A 13,495-nucleotide genomic window follows, 5' to 3' on the forward strand; every position below is an offset into this window, starting at 1 on the left:
CTGCTATAGTGAAATGAACCTAAGTCCATCAGAAGGATCATTTTCAAAGACAGCAGAAATGTCATCTCTTCTCACTTTTCTCTTTGCCTCTATCTTTTCATCCTCCTCGCTTTTCACTCTTCCCCTCTTTTTCTCCCTTACGTTCCTCATCATTCACTTCCGTTCTTTACTTTCTCTTCCTTCCCTTTTCTTCACCCTTTGGAAAATTTCATTTCAAATTTAAGGAGGATAGAAGCGTTTCCTCAAAGCTAACCTCAGTTTTCATCTCTGTCACCTGCCATCTCCGCTGCCACTTCAAACCACGTCTCCTCTTTACTTTTACTTTATCCTTTCCTGAGTCTGTCTCCATCTCTCACCTCACTTTCTTTCGTATCCTCTCATCAAACTGTCTCCCGTGTCTCTCAGATTCCAGTGCATGTGCAGCACCACGCCACTCCTGTCAGTTCCACTCTGTTTTTCCTTGTAATGTAGCATTCTTTCGGCACCGTGTCACTCCTCTTTTGCTTGCTATAGCTAGGCATCCTTCCTTTAGTCTCTCACTGTCACTGACTGTCACTCCCAAAGGATTGTTTCAGGGCAGAGTAAATGGATGGAGATACATGACAGCAAGTCAGGCCAGGCCATGAGAGGATGCACGGAAAAACAGATACTCCAAGTTACACAAATTCAAACCACCATGAGCAGTTATTCGGCCTGAGCTAACAAACTCAGTTTACTTCAGTTTACTATTACAGCTAGTTTTCTACTTTTTTTTTTTTCCAGTTTTCAGTTTTTAATATCAAAAATAAGACATTTTAGACTGTCTCGCTGGAGGTTTAAATGTCTTTCTCTGCTCTCATCATTGTAGTTCTCTTTAAATAAAATTTTTATTTGCAGAATGCGTCTCAGATCCCTCTGGGGGTTGCATCAGGAAGGGAATCCGATGTAAAAATCTGCCAAATCAAATATACGGAATTACCCGCTGTGGCGACCGCTCGTGAATAAGAGAGCAGCCGAAAGTATTTTTTTTCTTCTTTTCTTTTTTAGTTGAAGAATCTCCCATGTGGACCAGCTGGGTCTAATTCCCAGCTGTGGCCCCTTTCGTACTGTGATCACTGTTTGTGTGGAGAGCTCGCCCTGTCTGTCTGCGCTGTAAGGAGAGCCCTGTGCTAAACTCACATTAACAGTGTGGATCAGTTTCAGTTTCTCACACACACACACACACACACACACACACACACACACACACACACACACACACACACACACACACACACAGAGTATATGCTATATTTGATGATTTTTTTTTCGAGAAATGCAAACCATTTTGAACCTATTTACCTTTTGACGCAGTTCAGTTTTTGTATGATTTGCAGATTAACATCATCCTGTCCGGCTTCCAGCAAAAAACCACATTCATCCTTCGGGCCAACAAGGTTCTAGTTAACAGCACTTTTTTTTAGAAATGGCAATAAACAGATGCTTCATCTATTAAACTATATGTTTTGTATAAACATCATCCCACAACTATGAAAGCATTGTTGAGCAACATGCTAACTATAGAAGTATCGACACTGACTGCCTGACTTTGAGGGGCTGTACAAGCCAAAATTCATTCTTTCACTCACACACACATATATTCTTCGTTCACATACATACACTTTCACTCTCACATAGTTTTATTTTAATTTTTATATTTAGATATTGTTATTCTCATGTGCACATATTTAACACACACATTGCAATATTGTGCTCTCTTATACATGTATTTCAATGTACATATGTACAAATTTTCACTCTAACATGCAGGCATTTTCATTTATGCATTCCTACATTTTGCTCCCATTTAAATGCATTCAATATGCATTTAATCTCACAAATAATATATGTATGTAAGAAGAGAATGTATGTGAATGAAAGAGTATAGTGGAAACGTAAGGCTGGGTGTCTGTACCGCTGTGATTGGCTGAGAAGCACGCACGGGTCACTTTCAAGTGTCTGACAGCATGGAGGGGGGAGAAGAAGCTTGAGTTCTTCAGCAAGCTATCGGGGTGTTAAGAAATATTTTATCATCTCCTGAAACGGTCACATCGTTGTCCTCGTCACTTGATCGAGATGGGACGGGCTCAACTGCACCCAGTGTTACCCACAGCACAGTGGAAAGTGAGATGAGGGAACTTTTTAGACCAGCTAACATCCAGGTAGCTTCAACAAGCCAAGTAGCTACACGGAGTTCGACTGGAGTGGGGCAGTCGTTTAAGGTGTTATTTTTGTGACACTATTATGAGCGCACGTAAAAAAAATTTGCAGGTGCAAGTGTTGCATTTTAAGGAGAAATTTATTTTGAGCGAAGAAAAGCTAAATTTGAGTGAACAAAATTCATTGCTGTGTGCAAAAAATGTATTTCAGTGTTTGGTATTATCCACACACACACACACACACACACACACACAATAGCAGCCCCTCTTGCTCAGTTTTTGCACTTGCGCTTGCTCGCAATGTGTTGCTCGCGGTCTCAACATTTCTGCCCGTGCGCGCTCAACTCTTTCTGTACACCGTTATATTTGTGCCACAAAACCAGCCAATCACAGACTTGGATGCAAAAAAAATCTGATTGGCTGTTTTGGTCTCCAATCAGCTCGAAATGACGAAATGCAATATCCCAGAATCCATTTCGTCCAAAACTCAAACGAGGCAGTGGCGGAGGAACACAGAGTGGCGGAGTTTGAAATATTACTCTTTCTGGGTCACAAAAGAAACTTTTAAGATATTTTCATGCCAGAATGGTGCTGTGTAAACTTCAAATATCTGCTCGATTTATCGAGACATCACATATTTGCAAAAGTGCTCTAACGTTTTCGGAGATGCCAAAATAAATTTCTCCTTAAAATGCAACACTTGCACCTGCAATTTTTTTTTTACGTGCGCTCATAATAGTGTCACAAAAATAACACCTTAAACGACTGCCCCACTCCAGTCGAACTCCGTGTAGCTACTTGGCTTGTTGAAGCTACCTGGATGTTAGCTGGTCTAAAAAGTTCCCTCAGGACAACGATGTGACCGTTTCAGGAGATGATAAAATATTTCTTAACACCCCGATAGCTTGCTGAAGAACTCAAGTTTCTTCTCCCCCCTCCATGCTGTCAGACACTTGAAAGTGACCCGTGCGTGCTTCTCAGCCAATCACAGCGGTACAGACACCCAGCCTTACGTTTCCACTATACTCTTTCATTCACATACATTCTCTTCTTACATACATATATTATTTGTGAGATTAAATGCATATTGAATGCATTTAAATGGGAGCAAAATGTAGGAATGCATAAATGAAAATGCCTGCATGTTAGAGTGAAAATTTGTACATATGTACATTGAAATACATGTATAAGAGAGCACAATATTGCAATGTGTGTGTTAAATATGTGTACATGAGAATAACAATATCTAAATATAAAAATTAAAATAAAACTATGTGAGAGTGAAAATATATGTATGTGACAGAAGAATGTATGTGTGTGAGAGTGAAAGAATGAATTTTGGCTTGTACGGCCCCTCATACCCTGACTGCTTTCAGTCAGACTATGATACAGAGATAAATTCCCAGCCCTGTTCCCCTGCGGTGAACATGTTTCAACGTCCTAACAAGATTTCTTACTCTTACAGTGTTTTCACACTTGTGGTGTTTAATCCCTTTCATTCAAACTCTAATTCATTAACAGACCAAAACAGCTGCATCAAGACCTCTGAACCTGAAAGTCACTGGATGTACAATGAACAAGGCAAAAGACATTACTGGCAAATATGGAGACAACAACAAGCTCAAATAAAACATGAATGCTTGGCTGCAATGCAGGTAACTAGTAGCGTGGAGTTATGAGAACTATGGTGAACTCCATAATAAAAGATCACTTTCTGACTATTTGTGGTAGCATTAACTAAATTTGGCTGTTATAGCTGATAATCAATGATCCGGTGTTCTGCTAATAACTGAACACCACTCTACATTCACTCAAACCAGATGCAATATACAAGCTTAACTCTTGACTGAGCAGCAGCAACTTGAAATTTGCTTGTTTCTGCAATAACTACAAAAGTACTGATTGAAAGCATAAGTATTGAGCTTGCACTGGCCCTTCATAGCATCAGTGCCTCGTGAGTTGGACTCTTCCAGTTGATAATGGATGACTGGACGGCTGCTCAGTGATCAATAATGAACGAACTGAGAACTCCTAATCATCCAACACGAGCACCAAGGGTCGAGAGCTAGTTGTAAAGTCAGCCAGTACAGAGAGCATTATCCTGCTGCGTCGCTACAGGAGGTCTAGGTCATTATTAGCTGTCTGCCTCTGTTTCCTCCTAATGCAGTCTGAATCCCCCGGACAGCCATCCACACACACACACACACACACACATCCACAGTGTGTGTGTGTGTGTGTGCGTGTGTTTGTGTGTGTGTTTGTGTATGTGGCAATGGGGACAAACACAGTAACTCAATCACCCAGTCAGAGATGTGATCTGTCTTCGCTTGTGCCTCAGAAAGGGGTTAGAGTAAAGAGGGGTGTTGAAAGAATCTGTGTGTGTGTGTGTGTGTGTGTGTGTGTGTGTGTGAAAAAGATAATAAGGTCACCTACAGATGAACAAAGACGTTAGGGAAACTAATAAGGCAGGAGAGGCTGAAATAAAGAAGAGTTGATGCACAAATGTCAGAAGAGACCCCCAACAGACTTTAAATAGTTCATTAAACTTCCATCCATCTTAATCAGGTTCAGAGTTTTTAGACTTTGAGTGAAATTGATATGTGTTAATGTTTTAATGTGCTTTTCTTCAAGATAATTTAGTCTCTCATTTTGTGCATGTTGTCATTTTATGTGTCTTCGTTTTCATTATGCATCTCATAAAAGACCTCCAGGGTTTGTGTGTGTGCTTTCTACGTCCACCCATGTCATTTTGCATTTCTTTGTGGTCGTTTTTCATGTCTTCGTAACTCCCTCTCGTTTGAATCTTTTCGTTTTGGATGGAGCTAATGTCGACACTCCCCGACTTGCTCTCCCTGCTCCTCGGCTCTCTGTTTCTGTTAAACTTTTGTGACACAAAGCGGATTTGTGAAATCCACTAGACTTTCATTGCAGCTTAGTGATGTGTGCACGCACACGCACATGGCTGGAGGTGTAAAGTCATTAAATTAGCATGTTTGATAAGCTATGCAGTGTCAGGACTGTAAATCACATGCATTAGCACATGTGAAAAAAAATCTCTAACGAATTTGAAAGGATCTGTGCAGGCACTCGTTTGATTTTAGAGAACGTCTGTGTATTGTATGTGAGTGAATCTGTGGCTTTCAGTGGATTAGCCTAGTTTAGGGCTGATGTTTTCATCACCCAGGCTCCTAAACTAAAAGAACCGCTTATGACATCACCATGCATCTCACAGTGCTTCTCCTCAGAGCTGTTTATCCAACTCTATATTTATCATCTCGCCACACTTCCAGAAACGCATTCCGGCTCTTGTGCAGTCTGTTACATACATGCCATAAAGAGCACATGAGTACCTGGAAGCTTTCATGAAGGAGGGTGAACCAGACCAAATCCCATATAGTGTGTAAATATGTAGCATATTGGAAAACAAATTGCCTCTGAAGGGATATTTTTCCTGATCTAATCTAAAATGTTCATGCTGAGATAGCACTATCAAAGTCAGGGCTTCCTCTTCTTTAAACTTCTTCAAAGGGAAACTAGAGTGAAGTAGGCTCATGGCAATGCCTGAGTTACTTTTTTTCCCTTCTCCATAAGAGAGGTTAGATCAGAGCATGCTTAATGGTTGAGCTGTACACTGGAATATTCAAAATTACCCCCAAATAATTTAATGTATCCATTCAAATATTCATTCAGAGAGGTCCAACATATATAATTCAATGAGACAGACCCGATTTAGTCACGATATATATGTAATTAACAGTTCTAGGCAACATATTTTGCATACATCTGGTGTCAGTGAGCAGTAGGAGTCGAAGCATGTCTGCTTCTTATTGCTCTCAAATGATAAAGAGAAGCAAATACAGCTACTTAACCAAGAGTTTTATTCATTTCCTTAAAAAGATTTCTTTTTTTGTGTTTTTTATTTTTTACCAACAGTCTGGCAGCACATTGAGTGCATCAGAGCTTTCTTGGAACCATAGTTCTGATAAACCCCTGATGTTGACAACACATTTTCCCGACAGATGGAAAGCTTTGAAAACAGTTAGGCTACAGTCAAACCAGCTTGTGTCAAAGTGGATTAAAGTCCTACAAGGTGAAGTCTCCTTTTGGTGTTTCATATTGCGAACTCATTAGTCTTCAGAGCTAGAAACAGCGACAGAAAGGTTTTCTCTGTCGTCATCAAAGCCTGCTGCAGTGACCTCATTATCCCACTCAAGTTTCAAAGCTCTTCTGTAATGGGTTCATCGCAAGAACTATCTCGACCTATCATAAAAATCTGAATCAAAATGATGTCCTCATGTGTAGCGAACAGGAATATCTGAATCGCAGCTAAGGGAGAAAAAATTGCATCATTATTACATTTCAGTTTAATTCCCTGTAAATATGCTGGAATAGGTTGATACAGTTATTCCTTAAACAAGCTGAATAACTGTGAAACACTTAAAATGACCCACATGAATTTTTCCTGAGATTGCAGCTGCAATTTTCACCACAGACGCTTGCTTCAGCTGTACTACTGACACTTCAGTTTAGCCCTGAGTTGGAGTCATTTATGTTAGCAGTGCACAAGTCCATTTATCTGGTAGTAGGGTGACAGCATATCAGGTTGTATTAATCAGAATCAGAATCAGAATACTTTATTCATCCCGAGGGAAATTAGGGTTACAGCAGGCAGCACGCTAATGGCGCATGCGCACTTACAAAGGAACCTTCTGACCAACTTTACACAAACATCACATTGGGCAGACATGTCAGAAAGGTAGGCTGATAGGAAAAAACAACGACAATACACTACATGAGGTAAGAGGAGGAGAAAAAAAACTCCACTCAGACTGAGCTCCTAGTGGGAATAGTCAATCCGTTTATTGTTGCAGATAGAGAATAGACAGATAAACCCAGATTTATAAAATAAAAGGTCACCACTGATGCACAGGTTGACAAAGCGCTTCTTTTTCCTTGTTTCTTTCACACCCCAGCCCGATCAATGGACAGTCAGATGCCCGACTGTCCATTGGAATGGTTCTCAGCAAGGTTCTTTGTTATAAGGAAGTTCTTTCTTCCCACCGTTACCTAGTGCCTGTTCTCATTAATACTGTAGCATCTTTACCTGACACTATAAAGCACCTTGGGGTGGCTGTCGTTGTGATTTGGTGCTATATAAATAAAACTGAAGAAAATTTAAAGGATGTTTGTTATGAAGCACAGGAAAAGCCAGCCAAAGACACAGACCGACAATGTGCACCAAAACAGCAAAGGTGATGGCAAGCTACATTGTAGCCACAGCCACCCTGGGGCGCACTGACAGAGGCGAGGCTGCCAGACACTGGCACACAACGACCAAGACTGTCCAAGCAGGGGCTCGAACCGGCAACCTTCCGATTACAAGGCGAACTCCCAACTCTCGCCTAATAAGACATGTAACACAACAGGGTTTTTTCTTTTACAACATCTGGCTCAGGATGTATTTATTACTGATTACAATGGATGATTGCAGCCGACTGGTTATATCACAATCTACCCCTGACATGTATGAAACTGAGACCAAATTATGAAGAACAATTATTGTCTTATAACATCTGAACTGAGTGTGTGAAAGAAATGTTTAATAGAGATGACACTTATTTAACTTTTGAGGATATTTTTTGTGAGATTGCTAATGAGGCCTCCCCAAAGGATTGCAGTGTTTTGAAAATGAAGACAGAGAAAAATGATCCAGGCCACATCTGCGATAGAAAGGCAGATGCTTTTTTTTAATATGCAGACTTAACATCTCCCAGCGGGCTCAGTGCAGACACATCATAAAGGGCTGAATGTAACTGAACATGAAAAATAGTATTTCCTTTACAATAATATTTGCTTGACTTTATACTTGAGACATCTTTAAATAGCAATTCCCATTATTCCTATCACACATACTTCTGGTAGTTTTCACACCCAAACACAGCTTCACACAGAGACGCTTCCACCATATGTCATGTCTGTACAGTGTACAGTATGATGCTGGTGTAATGCTGTGAATGGGATGTGTCATATTTCACCAGCTTTCATTAACAGGAAGTTCAAAATGCATTAAATAAGCAGATGCATGCACAAACGAAGAGCTCGATTTGCATGCTGCGAGCCCTTAACTTATACAATCATTATTAGTCCTTAGCGGGCCATTGTTATATCTATAGTGACACTTGGTGCAGAGATACAGTCAGCCAAAGCACGCATAAACTTTCTCTCATACAGAATAATGATCTGAATTTGACATCACCATAAAGGTTTAGAATAGAATAGAATAGAATAGAATAGAATAGAATAGAATAGAATTCAACTTTATTGTCATTGCACAGGTACAGGGCAACGAAATGCAGTTTGCATCCATCCAGAAGTGCTTTAGTGATATAGATATATTACAATATATATTACAATATCGGAAATATAATCAATTGTGTATGAATTTCATTATCTTTGTCATTGCTAATGTAATCACACGATAGCCCGAGAGGACTGTAGCACAATCCTTTATCATCATAATCATCATCGTAATTGTTATTGATGTGAGTGGATGGATATTTAAAGCACAGCGCAGCACTCGTCTTCTGGAAGATCATTTGGTGGGAGGATACGTTGTGAAAACTGTAATATTCTAATTACAGTACTGAACAGACTCTGCTGGTGTCTTATAAAAAGATTAAACATGACATGGCTATAAGTGGATTTTATGTGTGAAATAAACCTATTTCAGTAGGTTTGAACTGGACAGGTTGATTATTTAAAACTTTGGAGATCCTAAAAGAAAAAAGTTGTAAAAGAAACTTGCTGTAGAGAGACTTGTTTTATTGGAATTTTAAAAAATTTAAGGACACTGAGCACAAGCTGGACACGTGTGCCTTAAGTCAAGTGACAATTATCATCAAAGCTCATTTATGACAATTACAGGTCATCAGAGGTAACCCTCTGAGGTAACTTAGAGGTAACTCTGCAGCTTTCTGACAAAAGTCTGAGACTAACTATCAGCGTCCTCATTTGCCAGTGAACTTTCTAGCTCACCAAAGCCAGAGTGACTGATTTTGCTGTCCCCCATACCCAAGAGTTGACCAAGCTTGCCATTGAGCTGGATGATTTCAACAAATTACTTCCAAGAGTTAGGAATCTCGTAGCTGAGTTAGCTGACCTCCAAGTATTTAGAGTCTGCCTTCCCAACCAACATCTGACCTGTTCCAGAATGCTACGACCCATCAGATGTTCAACTGCGCTGATTTTCAGCCTCCTGTGTTCCCTGTATCCTGTCCTGAATCATATTTTCACTTCACTAACCTCACAGTTGCAGACCCTGCTTGCAGTACACCTCGAAGTCTTCACTGGTGGCTTCTGTGCTTTTGCAGTAGTCTCCTGAGCTGCTAACCAGGCCACTGTGCTTGATTATATCAAAAGTTCTATAAGTGATCTCCATATAAGTACAGGGTGGGCCATTTGTATGGATACACCGTAATAAAATGGGAATGGTTGGTGATATTAAAGTCCTGTTTGTGGCACATTAGTATATGTGAGGGGGCAAACTCCTCAAGATGGGTGGTGACCATGGTGGCCATTTAGAAGTCGGCCATCTTAGATACAACTTTTGTTTTTTCAATAGGAAGAGGGCTATGTGACACATCAAACTTATTGGTAATGTCACAAGAAAAACAATGGTGTTCTTGGTTTCAACATAACTTTATTCTTTTATGAGTTATTTACAAGTTTCTCTTTGTTCACAGCCATTGACATGTCGAAGAAGTTAACACGTGAGGAGCGGAACGAAATTGTGTTGATATCTGGTGAACGCAGTAACCGGGTCATTGCAGCAGATTTTATGGGGTGGCTGTAGCTCAGGTGGCAGAGCGTGTGTGAATGTTAGATACTTAGCACTTAAGCTTAGAAGTGCTTGTGTGAATGGATGTGATTGGGTGAATGAATTAGTTGTATAAAGCGCTTTGAGTGCTCAGACAGAGTAGAAAACCGCTATATAAGAACCAGTCCATTTACCATTTCAATGCAAGACACCCTACGAGACCTCCCATGCTACAGTCAGCAAACTGCTTGCTAAGTTTCGTGAAACTGGTTCAGTGTTGGATTTGCCAAAATGTGGACGCAAGAAAACTGTCACTAATAGAGAAACACCAGTGGCTGTCCTAGCTTCATTCAGCAAGAGCCCACAGCGTAACACTCGCCGCATGTCACTGGAGAGTGGCATTAGTCGAACATCCCTTTGGCAGATATTAGCTACTCACAAAGGCACCCTTACAAACTCCAGCTACTGCAGCATCTCAACCAGGATGACCCAGATCGGCGCGCAGAATGGGCAAAACAAAAATTGGAACAGGACCCTCAGTTCACGCAGAAGATTTTGTTCAGTGACGAGGCAAACTTTTATGTGAATGGTGAAGTTAACAAGCAAAACCACCGCTATTGGTCTGACACTAACCCACATTGGATGGATCCCTCCAAGACTGTTGGAACAACAAAAAGTGATGGTTTGGTGTGGTATATGGGGTACAACGATAGTGGGTCCATTCTTCATCAATGGAAACCTCAAGGCCACTGGATATTTGAAATTGCTACATGATGAAGTGTTTCCCCCTTTATGCACTGAAGCTGGCACGTTCCCTGAGTTTTTCCAGCAAGATGGTGCACCACCACATTATGGGTGCCAGGTCCGAGCATTCCTAGATGAACAGTTTCCTGGAAAGTGGATTGGTCGTTGTGGGCCAGTTGAATGGCCCCCAAGGTCTCCCGATCTGACCCCCTTAGACTTTTATCTTTGGGGTCATCTGAAAGCAATTGTCTATGGTGTGAAGATATGAGATGTACAGCACCTGAAACTACAGATACTGGATGCCTGTGCTGGCATTTCTCCTGCGGTGTTGCTATCAGTGTGTGAAGAGTGGGAGAAGAGGGTTGCATTGACAATCCAACACAATGGGCAACACATTGAACACATTTTATAAGTGGTCAGGAACTTGTAAATAACTCATGACAGAATAAAGTTACGTTGAAACCAAGCACACCATTGTTTTTCTTGTGACATTACCAATAAGTTTGATGTGTCACATGGCCCTCTTCCTATTGAAAAAACAAAAGTTGTATCCAAGATGGCCGACTTCTAAATGGCCACCATGGTCACCACCCATCTTGAGGAGTTTGCCCCCTCACATATACTAATGTGCCACAAACAGGACTTTAATATCACCAACCATTCCCATGTTATTATGGTGTATCCATATAAATGGCCCACCCTGTACATTCAACCCATTATTCTAAAATATTTTTGTTGTTGTAAACTAGTCGTAGTTATTTTCTACTCTACCTGAGCACTTAAAGTGCTTTAAACCACTTGCCTCTTTCACCAACTTTTTTGCCGCCACTGCCTAACCCGCAGCGGGTCCCGCTTGTTTTGCCGTCCTACAGGTCGGCCGCCAGAACTGTGTTTGCTGCCACTGGACCGGGGGATTGAACTGTTGAACTGTGTTTTTCTTTTGTTGCTTTGTGGTGGCTGTTTAGCGGAGTGGTTTTGGCAATATGAATATACATGTTTGTGCATGCTTCCATGTGTTAGAGCCCTGACTTCAGTTCAGGACTTGATGCTTGGGGTGAGGAGGAAGAGGATGAGCTAGAAATGAGGGAGAAGAGAGTGTAGTTTTGAAGAGGAGGAGGAGAAAGACATAATGAGAAACAGAGGATGAAAATATACAAGTAGAAATGTTCAGTAGTTATATAATGTTAGAAGGAGCCATCTGTGATCTTATAACATAGCTTATAAGATGTACTATGCATGTGTCCAGTCTTTAGCCACATACATAAACCCAATTGGGCAGAATGGCAATGGCCATCTCAGATACCTTATTCAAAAGGGGGCGACATGTGGCTTCCACAAACCTATACTTGCTCTTATGTATTTTTAATGGATTAAAAGTTTATGAAATACCAGTTTGTTGGAAGATGTAGTTACTCATAAACCAATCTATATTTATGAGTACAAAGTTCTCTTTAAAAAAAAATCAAATAACAGCAAAAAACAACTGACTGTACCTTTTTAAGAGAAACTATGCAGCAGTCATGAAGCCAAAATGTGAACACACACAGAAACACAGACGATCCCCTTACATTTGTCTTCTGACTCACCAGTCAGCACTCTCACAAATCAGCAACTGTGCTTCTAGGTTTTCTTGTGCAAAACTGAAGACTGCTGTTGTCAGGAGGTTTCTTTCATTCGGTGTCTGCAGTTGAACCACAGTGTGCTGCAGCTAACTACAGAGATGGTGCCCAACAAAATAATTACAGGCTCAAAAAGCAAAGGTTTTCATTCCCATAAAAGTCACAAGACGTGAGAAGACATTTCTGTTAAACAGCTTTGTTTCTGGCATAGCAATTAGCAGCATTTCTCATCATTAGGGCAAAATAAGTCTTGTATAACTGCATAATTGTGAGAGCCATTCCCCACATGCGTTGCTGCTGACTGTCACTGTGGGAGACAAGAGGTTGAATCCTATAAGCTGAGTGTGGTGTTGGGACTTAGAGAGTGATTGTATTTGACATCCTGCTAACAATTCCCCTGGTGGTGAAAGCATTTAAAGGTACAAATAGCAAGATGTTTCACTTTAAGCTGGGGGCATATAACACAATAATAGCATCAGCTGTCAGCCGTGAAGACACTGTGGGGGAAAGCAAGCTTTCAGCTTGGTGGAAGAGCTCTTGAATCAATGGAGGCTAAGGCACGAGGATGAGAAAACAGAAAAGAACAGAGGCGCTATGGGATGAGGAAGGACTGGGTGAAAAGAAGGTGCCTTTCAGTTTAATTAGTGTTGCCAAATTAATTAGCAGCAGGATGTGAATTAATTAGTGTTCCACTGGCAGTTTAAAGGCAGTGCCATAAGGAGCCACTGTAGAGGTCCCACAAGACTTCACAGTTTGTTGCAACCCAAACATTATCCTATTAATTAGCAATTAAATGCTTCTAGCACCCTTCTATCCCTCAATTTCTGTCTGTGTTTTCTCTGTAATTTTTGCCTGCGCTTTGTCTTTATTGCACCTAAGAAAAAGAAATTTGATATAGATATTGATAGAGACATTTTGTAATTGAACTGTGTTGCCCATTTGTGCTATTAACGGATCCTGTTTTATGTGTCTACTTTGTGCATCCACCCAAATTATCCCCCTAAGGACATTCTAAGGAGCAACAAGGCTACAAAGGTTTTTTCTAAGTATTTCTGTCTCGAGATTAAACCCGGAATGAAAAAGACGAAGAAACAGAATATTGCTTGACATCCTCATTGATTTTTAAAAGCTATCTCATT

This window comes from Mchenga conophoros, linkage group LG4, assembly GCF_057382185.1.
Source record: "Mchenga conophoros isolate Kocher_MC1m ecotype Shallow Benthic linkage group LG4, M_conophoros_male_GT1.1, whole genome shotgun sequence".
NCBI classification, from domain to species: domain Eukaryota; kingdom Metazoa; phylum Chordata; class Actinopteri; order Cichliformes; family Cichlidae; genus Mchenga; species Mchenga conophoros.